The sequence below is a fragment of the Narcine bancroftii genome, chromosome 10 (genome assembly GCF_036971445.1).
Source record: "Narcine bancroftii isolate sNarBan1 chromosome 10, sNarBan1.hap1, whole genome shotgun sequence".
Taxonomy (NCBI): domain Eukaryota; kingdom Metazoa; phylum Chordata; class Chondrichthyes; order Torpediniformes; family Narcinidae; genus Narcine; species Narcine bancroftii.
The window spans coordinates 50,940,482-50,952,340 of NC_091478.1; the positions used below are offsets into that span (position 1 = coordinate 50,940,482).

General features: G+C 37.1%; 1 pseudogene; it reads right to left on the reverse strand.

Moving 5' to 3' along the window:
• Nucleotides 1-4,991: 4,991 nt before the first annotated feature.
• On the reverse strand, nucleotides 4,992-11,359 carry LOC138743822 (general transcription factor II-I repeat domain-containing protein 2B-like; annotated as a pseudogene).
• Nucleotides 11,360-11,859: the final 500 nt, after the last annotated feature.

Below are 11,859 nucleotides of genomic sequence, written 5' to 3' on the forward strand. Positions count from 1 at the left end.
CTATTTTAACATCTCTCCATTGATTAGAAAGCAAAATCTTCTCTATCTCATTAATTCTGTTCGTCACAAAGGTACAAAACTTATTAATGTATTTAAGCACTGATGTACTGTCAGACCAAAACATAATCTGCTAATTCCATCTGTAATTCTCTTCTTAACACAGTGCCCATTTTGCTCGCCATAGTAGCGACAGTCAATTCCATTCAAGGTATCCTTACTGATCCATTCTAGCCTTTCCCATTACAAGTCCACAATGTACTCACTCTTGGTTATTTTGAAGTACGAAATAACTGACGGTACAAAATGACCTTCGCTTGCATCAGTAAAATGGTATAATTGAGCAAAAGTGGCAATTCCAAAGTCTGCTGGTTTAAAACATCTGTCGTCTTCAAAACTTTCTAATATTTTAAGACTCTCAATCCAATTAATCCAATCTTGTGTGATGGAATCTGGTATAGTTTCATCCCTCGAAATTTCCTTCTGCACAATTCTTGCAGAATTTTCTTAGCTGTTAATACTACTGGAGCCAATATTCCCAAAAGATCGTATATTGTTAAAGGCCGTTCCTTCAAAATAATTTTGAATTTGAAAACATCAGATTGAGTGCACCATTGCACTCTTTTGCAGGTAGAAAGTCTCAATCCAAATCAAGCTGTTTTATCTCGTTTGCTCTTTCTGCCTCAGGAATAACAGCCAACACATTTCGACTGTTGCTAATCCATTTTGTAAGGAAGAAACCGCCTTTATTTAACTTGTGATAAAGATTTGTTGCTTCTCTTTCTGAAACCACTGAAGTAAGACAATCATCAACATAGAAATTATTTCTGATGATGCTTATAGCTTGAGAACTAAATTGCTCTTCATTATCTTCAGCACATTTCCTGAGAGCAAAATTTGCACAACTTGGTTTCACAATTGCTCCGAATAAATGAACTGTAATTCTGTATTCAATCATATCTTTACTGTAATTGCCATTAGGCCACCATAATAATCATAAAAAATCATGATCTTCTGATGGTACTTTCACTTAATGAAACATCGCTTCAATATCTGCAGCAATTACAATAGGCTCTTTACAAAATCTTTTCAGAACGTCTATTACAGTACTGGTTAAGTCTGGACCTTGTAAACATTGAGAATTCAATGAAACTCTTTGAAATGATGCTCCATGATCAAATACTTTGCAAAGTTTCTCCTTTTGTGGATGTACAATTCCATGATGAGGAAAACATAATTTTACACCATCTTTACGTTCCAAGATATCTTCAGATACCTTTCTACATAACCCTTGATTATTATGTCCAACATGACATTGGTAGATTCCAAATGAAAGGAAGAATTTCTTTTGAATTTGTCTTCAAATTCAGCAAATGCTGTTCTGCAATTATTTAATTATCTGGCTTACAAATTTCTCTTTTCTTCAAAGGTAATGCTATCAACGTGTTTAACAGAATTTGAAACTAAATCCAGAAACTGTTTATCCTCCTTTGAAGGTTCTTGAATATCTGTGAGACATTCAGGTAAATCAATTTTAAACTGTTGTTCTCACAGATCATTAAGTTTCATAACTGAAAAACTGTTGACATTTACATTTGACAACTCCTGATCATTATTTATTTTTCCTCCTAATGGTCCGTTAATTGTCCATTCAAGCAATGTTCTCAGCATAAGGTCTATCATTTTGACTCCTTATTACTTCTTGAGGTTCAGGAGTCTTTGGTATATCTAATCCAATTAACATCTCAATTTTAGCATCAATCTTGGGTAAGCAAAACTCTTTTAGATGATCCCACTGTTTGATATCATCCTGATATGGAATATTCTCCTTATTCACAGACATAGTCTTCTGAATATATACACTTGGAAGATCGCAAAATTCATTGCTATCCAATTTGGCAATCTGTAAACCTGAAACTATATTAGTTTCAATGTTCCTTTCATCATTCATTGTCTTCAACAAGATCTGTGATCTTAAGTTTATTCATCAATTCAACAGTACAAAATGATGCAGTACCTCCTGGATCAAGGAAGCCAAAGGTCTTCATTATGAAACTTTTTTTTTTAGCTTCAACCTGTACAGGAACGATTGTGAGAGCTTTGTCACCGACCTCAGAAAGACTGTTTGTCTGAACCGAAGTTAAAGCATTCTCTTTGACTCTGCCGTTAGTCTTGGATTCAGATTGTTTGACTTCCTTCTCAACTTTACTTCACTGAATGTGCAATAACTTAGGATGTTTTAAACTGCATATATCACAACCGAATAGTTTGTAACAAGTTTTGCTGATGTGTCCTTTGCATATTCCTTTCATCTTTAAAAAGGTTAATCTTTCATCATACGATCATGTTGTTCTTTGCAATACAAACAGCTTTCCTGAATAGTCTGATTTTTTTTTCATTGTTTCTTTGTTCTTTCTTCTGCTTGTATCTGGTACAGCAGTAACAAAAAGTATTTCCCTTTGGTTTCTGTTCAGATGATGATTTAGCCTCTTTACATCCTTAGGAATTATTGAAGTATCCTTAATATTTCCAAATGCTAGCACATGCCATTCCAAAAATTGTTCAACATCCTCAAAGGTAGCGTCCCTTCCGGAAAGCATCTTAAGCTCTGTAACTTTGGTTCTCCCTAAATCCTTATCTTGTAAGGTAATTTGACAATAATTGTCAAATTAGCAAGCAAATTCATCTCTTGCAAATGTACACTACTTCCCATTGTGTGACAACATCCTCTCAGAAAGAGTGCATATGCTTGTAAAGCCTTTGCATCCTTTGATTTTATTGCTGGCCAAGAAAGAATCTTGTCTATGTGGCCCTTGGGATTTTACTTCATCGCCATGATGATGCAATAATTCTTTTGCCCTTTTGAAACCTTGTTCTGGATCCATATATTGGCAACTTTTGACTAACTCCTTCACCTGTACTCCAGTTTACTGCTCCACTTAATACAAATAATCTTTGGCATTTCTACTGTTACTTTCAATGTGATGTTCAAAGGATTTCATGAACGTCAGATATTGCAATGGATCTCCATTAAAAACTGGAATTTCCTTCCTAGGTAAACCATAAGGATGTTGTTGCTGTGCTAATATAGCAGAAATTTCATCTTGTTTTGCTATGAGTGATAATATATTGTCTTGTCCACCATGGCTTGCCACTGGTTGTCTTGTTGTCAATGGAGCTGGCTGAACTGGAACTGGTGCCATTGGTGTTGGACCTTAATATATAAATGATGGCATTAATTGGGTTCCTTGTCATGGCTTTGATGACATTGACTTATTGCTGGCTCTTCAGCAACAAGTGGTTGAGATGTCAGTTTTTGACTATGATCAACTCGCATGGTTGAACCTGGTTGAAATGTTCTTCTTTCGGAAAGATTCGTAAATTGTGTGCTCGGAAAAGATTGAATGTCACTAGACTTTTCCACAGGGTGGCTCATTGACATTTGAGCACTAGAAGTGCCACCTGGGGCTCCTTGCTGAAGTATACTAATTTCTTGAGGCTGCGGTATTGCTTGACCCACTGGTGACTCCTTGGGTACTTCAGGCTGAGTGATAGATCTTGCAGAAGCCTGAGCTAAAGTTTTTACTCTGGCCATCTTCAGAGCATGTGGTTCCTCAAACTCTAGTCTTTTCTTTTCTGTCTTTGATAGTCTTTGTTGTTCTTTTTGCTGAATCTTCATTTCAGCTTCTTTCATTAGCTGCTGATACTTCATTTCAGTTTCCATATCTTCTAAAGCATGTTTCTTTTCACAAACAACTCATGTTGTGCACAGATAATTGCCAAGTCTGCTTGAGCTTTAGCATGCATAGCTGATATGCTTGAAGCAGGCAAAGCTGTACTTGCTCTAGATGCCTTTGAAGACTTTGAAGATCTTCCTACACTAATAACCCTGGAAATACTATCATCAGGATTCACATATGAACTTTCAGATACAGCTGATTGAGTCTCTATCTTCAGCATTTTGCTTGGTACAGCACCACTGGGGTTTTGCAATGTACATTCATCTGTTCCAGTCATTGAGGTCTGCAGTGCCTTAATGGAGTCTTCTTCCTGCTTGGTAGTTGAAGCCACTTTTTCTTTGCTCACTGATTCCAACATTCCCCCAAGCCTTTATCAATCCACCTTGCTAGTTCAACTCATGATGAGACAACTCTATGAGAGGAGCTGTTTTCTGAAGTCTTTAGCCCAATGAGACTTCTTCTTCACCATCTTCAATTCTTCACATTGCTGCCAGGCTTCTCCTGGCTTCTTCTAGGAACTGTAAACAAATTTTTACTTTGCGTGGTCCCTTTAAGAGTATTTCTTTGTTCTGTGTTCTGCAAGCTGGCCACGATGTCAGTGTTTATAGAACACTGAATCTGGGCTTCCTGCCAATGGATCCTTGCTTCTGCAAATCAGAGTTTTAATCTCTCTTTCAAGTTTACAGGTGCCTGCAGTCAGACAGACATGCTTGAACTGTACAATTCCAGAGATGTTCACATAGAAGCTTCCAGAATTTTCTAACAGATTTTCTTTAAATTATAACTTCTTTCTTCCAACCAAATTCGCAATTTTATAGAATGCTTTTCTTTTAATAAAAATGTAGATGTCATTTCCCAGCTTTAATATTTCTCAATCTCAAAACATGTCATCTTCCAGAGAAGTAAGCCTCGATATTTTGAATTGTATCTTATTCATCCAAATAAATTAAACTTCATAATTGCAGCTGTAAATAGCCTTAATTGGTCATTGATAAAAGCAAATAAATATTTCCATAGATTCACACTTCATAACAATGAGTATAACAAAGCATATTGTAAATGATATCAATACTCAACTTAAAACAAATTTAAATGTTAATAAATGATTAATAATGAATAATAATGATGATGAATAATAATGATAAATTCAAAGAAAAGTTTCTCAAGCGACCTCACTCTCCTTCCATGGTCATTCCAAGAATGAGAATGTGCTTCTCATCCGCTCAGATATTACGACATGTGGCACCATAGTAACTATGGTAACTCTACAAAAACAATGAATTCTGAAAGGGAAAGTCATAAAACAACCATAAATCATAAACACAAGGTTTTAACCTCTGCACTACTTTCTCATGAATATACCAAGAATCAAATCAGAAATGTAAAATTCTTTAGCCAGTATTACAGGATATTTTGTTTCTTTGGGATAGCAGCTCTACATTGACGTCCACCTACTCTCTTGAATGGGATTATGATTTCCCATTTTAAGACTTGCTTTACTGATATTTATTCCTTTTATTAAACATGAGAGTTCATTAGTAAATCTCTTCTGACAGAAGCAGATAATTTCAATTTCAGCATTTTCCAGTTCTTTAATCATAAACGATTTGATTTTCAGTGACTTTCTTTGTGATAGATCTTGATGTTTTAATTTTTTTTTGTCTTTGCTACATTGAAGAATTAGCTCTTTAAATCTTACCATCCAAGCTACAGCCCTTTTCAAATTATGCCAAGATGAAAAGTAATGAACCAAAGGAGTTACTGAATCAACATCTTCACTCTGTATTTAAATACCATTCGTATTCATGCTTTTGACTTCAGGATCTTCAATGGAAATTACTCTCATTCCTTCAGTATTTTGAGGCCATTCTTCTGAGATTGTTTTGGAAATTGAGGCCTGGAAATCCACATTTCTTGTTTCAAAAAAGTTTGAATCTTTAAACCTTGAAGCCCAATCAGCTGGATTGTTAACTGTATTAACATATCACCATTGAATTGCATTTGGAACTTTATCAATTGCTATAATTCTGTTAGCTCCAAATGTCTGAAATTTTGTAGTTCTATTGATAATGTAGTACAGAAGTAGTATTGGTCCAAAAAATGGAGTCTATTAGCTCCATCTGCAGTTCCCTTTTCAACCTTGAGTCCATTCAACCAACCATGGTAGCTCTTATCAATTCCTTTCGAGGAATAGTGGTTGGCTTTAATGGTGTCACCCTTGCTTTGGCCATTACAAATCCCCAATGATACTCATCCTGGTTATTACACCATAACAGCTGACAGTTCCATAACCATCTTCACACACATTAGTTGTGCTGATGTCACTTTTCCAAAATTTATCGGTTTGAAACATCTACTGACTTTAAAATCTTACAGCTTGAAAAGATCTTGATTCCAACTCAAACATTCTTGTGTATTAGAGTCAGGTATAACATCATCCCAAACCAATTCCTTTTCTACACAAATCTTGCAAGATTTTCTTAGCAATTAGGACAACTGGTGCCAGTATTCCTAAGGGATCATATATTGAACTAACTACGAAAAGGATCCCCATTCTGACAGTAGGTCTGTCTTTCAAGGTAATTGAACTTGAAGACATTACACCATTGTACTACTAAAACTCCTTCCACAGGTTGGACATCACGTTCAAAATCCAAATCTTTTATTTCTACTGCCTTGTGCACATCAGGTATTTTAGCCAATACAGAACAACTGTGGTTATCCATTTGATAAGTAAATACCCTCCTTTGGAAGTATCGCTTGTAGTTCTCGATATAGAGTATTTGACTCCCATTCTGAAATGGCAGAAATCAAACAGTCATCAAAATAAAAGTCTTTCACAAAAGTATTTATAGCATGAAAGCTAAATTGATTCTTATGGTCTTCAACACACTTCCTAAGGGCATAATGTGCACAACTTGGTGATGAAGTTGCTTCAAATAAATGTACTGTCATTCCATATTCCACTGCACTTTTATTATAATCTCCATCAGGCCACCAAAGAAACCATAATAAATCATGGTACTTCCACTTCATGAAACATTGCTTCAATGTCTGCAGTGATGACAATCGATTCTTTACAGAATCTAGTTAAAGCGCCAATCAATGAGCAGGTCAAATCTGTCCCCTGTGAACATTGTGAATTTAAAGAAACTGCATGAAATGTCACTCCACTATCAAACACTACTCTTATTTTTTTTCTTCTATGGCTACCAAAATACGGTAAATACCATTTTATTTTACCATCAGCATGTTCCAAAGCATCATTTGATACCTGTTCCGTGTAGACTTTGATTATCATATCAGACATGCTCTTGGTATAATCTAGACAAAAAGAGATATCTTTCTTAAATCAATGGTTCTCAACCTATTTCTTTCCACTCGTATCCCACTTTAAGTCATCCCTATGCCATCGTTGCTCTGTGATTAGTAAGGGGTTGCTTAAGGTGGGATGTGAGTGGGAAGGGAAGGTTGAGAACCACTGCTCTGGACTCAATTGTTACTGAAATATTCTGCTTGATAAAAATTGTCATTGGCCCATTTCCTTTGGAGTTATGAAACCGTGTACATGACGAGTCAAATAGGTACGATTAGAACAGTGGTTTTCAAACATTTTCTTTCCAATTACATATCACCTAAAGCAATCCCTTAATAATCACAGAGCTTAAAGTGGGATGTGAGGAGAAAGAAAGCTGAGAACCACTGCTTTAAATTCAACACACACTGCTCAGCAATACATTGATTGTCTGGCATGCATATTTCCTCTTTCTTTAATGGTTGTCCAATACAATAATGATCATCCATTAACTTAGCAGATTTTGAGACCTTCTCCAAAAAATGATGATCTTCCTTTGAAGATCATCTTTACAGCCCTCCAGAAAATCATTCTGGAACTGCTCTTCCCACAATTCTTCCAGCTTAACAATTGATATCTTGTTAACAGTTGCAACAGATTGATCTTATTTCTTTCACCTATTGGTCCATAAATTGTCCACCCAAATGTAGTTTTCACTGCATAAGGTCCTCTCCCACACTCAGTAGTACTGCCAATGGTTCCAAAGCCTTTGGTATATCTAGACCAACCAACATTTCTATCTCAGAATCAATTCCAGATAGATATACCTTTCTAGGATAAGACCAACGTTTGATATCATTTAGATGTGGGATGTTTTCTATGTGAACAGTTATAGTTTTCTGTGTATATATACATGGAAGATCATAAAATTCATTGCTATTCAGTGTAGCAATTTCTGAATATGAAATTAAATTAGCTTCTATCAGCTTTTCTTGACCCATAGTTTTCAAAAGAATTTTTGACATTCTTCCTTGTAGTTTGAGTTTGTTCATTAATTCCTCTGTACAAAATGATCCTGTGCAACCTACATCAAGAAATGCATATATATATTATATATATATTCTCGCTGGCCCCAGTCAGACTTGGACTGGGACTTGGTCCTCCTATTTATCTGCTTTCTTGGTTTCATTTTGCTCTTTTTTTATTACTTTATTTTCTTGCAAAATATACAGTATCCTAGGATGCTTCAAACTGCAACTGTTGCAGCTGAGTCATTTATTCCAATCTTTGCTTAACCCCATCACCTAAAACATATTCCATTTTCCTTCAAAAAGGAAATTTTTTCATTATGCATCTTCTTTTCAAACCATAAAAAACTTCTTTACAGATCAAACAGTTCTTCTCAGCTGCCTTAAATCCCTTTACATTCACTCCTCTTTTCTTCTCTTTATTCTCAACCGATATGGTTGTGGCAAAAGTGTTTCCCTTTGTTTTCTGAAGAGATTGTGCCTTACACTTCTTTACATCTTGTCGTAAAAGTGTCTTTGATATTAGCATATACTGGATCCATTACAATATCCATTGGTTCCTCCATAAATTCTTTTCTGAAATTCATTAAAGGAAACTCTCCATAATTGTCTCATCCTATAAGGTCGTTTATTTATATTTATCTTCAAATTTTCTGATGTATTAAGCTCCTGAAAATAGTCATTTTCAGCCATTGCATTACCATATGCTGTTAGAAACAGAGTATAAGCTTGTAAACCCTTTGTGTCTTCCTCTACAATTGATGACCATGAAAGAATCTTTACCATACATGCTGTAACAATCTTACGCTTGCTGCCAACATGTTTCTTAAATAACTTCTTGGCTTCATTAAATCCTTCTGCTGGCAGTATAAGATGACAACCCCTTACCAATTTCCTTGGTAATCCACTTGTCGACCTAACACAGGATCTTGAGTCATGTTCAAAGGATCTCATGAACATTTTATACTGCAATCAGTTATCATTAAAAACTTGAATTTCTATTTTAGGCAGAGAAAACAGAGAGTGTAACTGTGTTACCGATTAAACCAATTCTGGTTCCCTTGTCAAGTTTGTTTGTCCATCACTTTGCCCTCCAGGTAATGTTGTTGCTGGAAATTGCCTTTCCATTTTTTCACCTGATTTCCTGACTGACGGTAATGTAAGTACTCACTGGAAAGGGAACAACTTTCACTTATGCCTCTATCTCCTATGGTCTCCAAAGATGTTGTAAATCAGGGGTGTCAAACTCAAATTCACAGAGGGCCAAAATTAAAAACGTGGACTAAGTCGTGGGCCAAACTAAATATTTATTGAAAATTTTCAACAACATCTGCATGTTTTCTCTTCTTTCAACATATGTAATGTTAAACTTTTTCTTATTAAAATAAATGTTTAATAATAGTTTTGGTTAAACTCTTTCCAGAAGAAGCATTAACAAATGAGAAATAAAATATTCAATAAATAATATTTCTCTATCGCCTTTAAGCTCCTTTTAAATTTATTTTTATTCACAAGCCAACAAGTCAAAAAAATAACAGCTTGCTTCAATGAAAATCCAATCTTTCAACTATGCACAGTCCAAAGTTAACTAAAGAAAATATTAATCCAAACTTAGCTTGCTGTGATTTACTCTGATGCACCTGGGTCTAAACCAGATACTTGGCATCTCTTCTTAGATGCAAGTTCATCAAACTCTGGGGTCAGACTCTGAGCTGAGGAAATCCTCAGGACTGAGTGAAGGTGATCATCAGTAAGATGTTTTGTTTATCTTCATCAAAGAGAAGAATTGTTCGCAGAGATACGTGCTGCCGAACATTGACAGCATTTGAGCAGCTTGTGCACAGAGTTGGGGCAGTGCGTCGGGAAGGAACTGTGGGAACTGCGCAGCACCGACAGAGTCATACTTTGACTTGAGCATGTCATTACACTGGAGCTCAATCAACTCCATTTGGAGGTTGGTTGGAGCGCTTGTCACGTCAACCGCAAACGGATTGCTGAGTAATTCAAATCTGCATTTCTGGGCTTCAAAGTCAGCAAATCATCGGGAAAACTCCGCACGAACTACGCTTAGCTTTTCAGCAAACTCTGCACTGGGCAACACGGCAGGTGAGATCTGTTCTTTCATAATTTGGCAGCACAGAAAATGAGCCATGTTTCCCTGCAGCATCTGAGTCTCCCACAAGCACAACTTGGTTCTAAAAGCCCTCACTGCACTGTACATGTCTGTAATGACATGCTCTCATCCCTGAAGCTGCAGGTTTAGCACACAGGAATGCCAGCTCACATTGAAATTTTTTATCCCTGAGCTCTGTTGTGTCTTTGCCTTTGCTCTCCATAAACAGACATATTTCTTCACGCAGCTCAAAGAATCTCTTCAGTACTTTTCCTTGGCTAAGCCATCGCACCTCTGTGTGATAGGGCACGTCTCTGTATTTTGACCCTAACTCCTCCAGAAAGGACTTGAACTGGCGGTGATTTAAACCTTTGGCTCTTATGAAGTTAATTACTCGAGTTACAGTGTTCATAATATGCTCCATTTTCAAGGCTTTGCCACATAAGGCTTCCTCGTGGATTATGCAGTGGTAAACTGTAAGCTCGCCTGCATGATTTTCCCGCCTCTTCTCCTGAATCCTGCCCACCAGTCCACTTTTCTGACCGCACATTGCTAGTCCCACAAGCTTATCCCAAGACAGCATCATTTCATTGAGACATTTGGACACCTCTTTGAAGATTTATTTTTCTATGGTTGTGCCATGCATGGATTTTAATCCTAAAAGTTCCTCTGTAACGGAAAGTTCCATGTCCACTCCATGGATGAATATTGATGGCAGGGCAATATCTGATGTGTCGCTGCTCTCGTCTACAGCAAGTGAGTATGCCATAAAATCTTTCCCCTTCTCCTTCAGTTGTTCTTGTAGATTAGTAGCAAGCTCACAAGCACACGCACCCATGGTGTTTCTGCTCTAACAAACTCTCCCTCCACAAAGGACCTGACTGATTTGGCGATCTCTGCGGCCACAATAAAACTAGCCTTTACAACCGCCTCACTTTGGGATTCTGCTTTGATGAACATAGTTTGCTGTAAAACCAGACTTCTTTTCATCTCCTCCACCTTCTGGAGCTTTTGCTTCTTGTTCAGATCCTTATACCTGTCCTGGTGTTTCGTTTCATAGTTATATTCTTTAACTACAGACACGCTGGCTCCACACACAAGACAAACAGGTTTGTCTTTTAAAATGATGAACACCTGCCTCCCACCTGTCTTGAAAGGTCCTGTTTTCTATCTTTCGATTGGCCATTTTTCGTAAGGGGTTTATTACATGTGAGTTAGGCGACAGATCGCAGATGCTAATGAAAGTAAAGAGAGGAGGTGGGGGCGATTAGCGGGCTGACGCCAACACGTTCAAAGCATTCTGGGATTTGTAGTATTAGCTGTGCATGCGCTATACTGGCGCGGCGGCCAGCGGGCCAACTCTGATACATAATTGATATGATCTTGCGGGCCAAATATAATTATATCACAGGCCAAATTTGGCCTGCGGGCCTGAGTTTAACATGTGTTTGACATCAGCGCCATGTCTTACCACAACTTGTTCACACTGGTGCACACCTTGTGACTGCTCTACCACATTATACATTTCCCTTTCATGTTGTCATTTACCAATAGATTCTCGCCAGCCAAAGCCAAAGCTGAGATTGCATACCTCCCTGCTGGATCTATTATTTCCTCCTCTATTTTGATTGGTCCATTTTTGTTAACTAGAATGGCTACACCTCTAGCTTTTGAATTATAGGATGC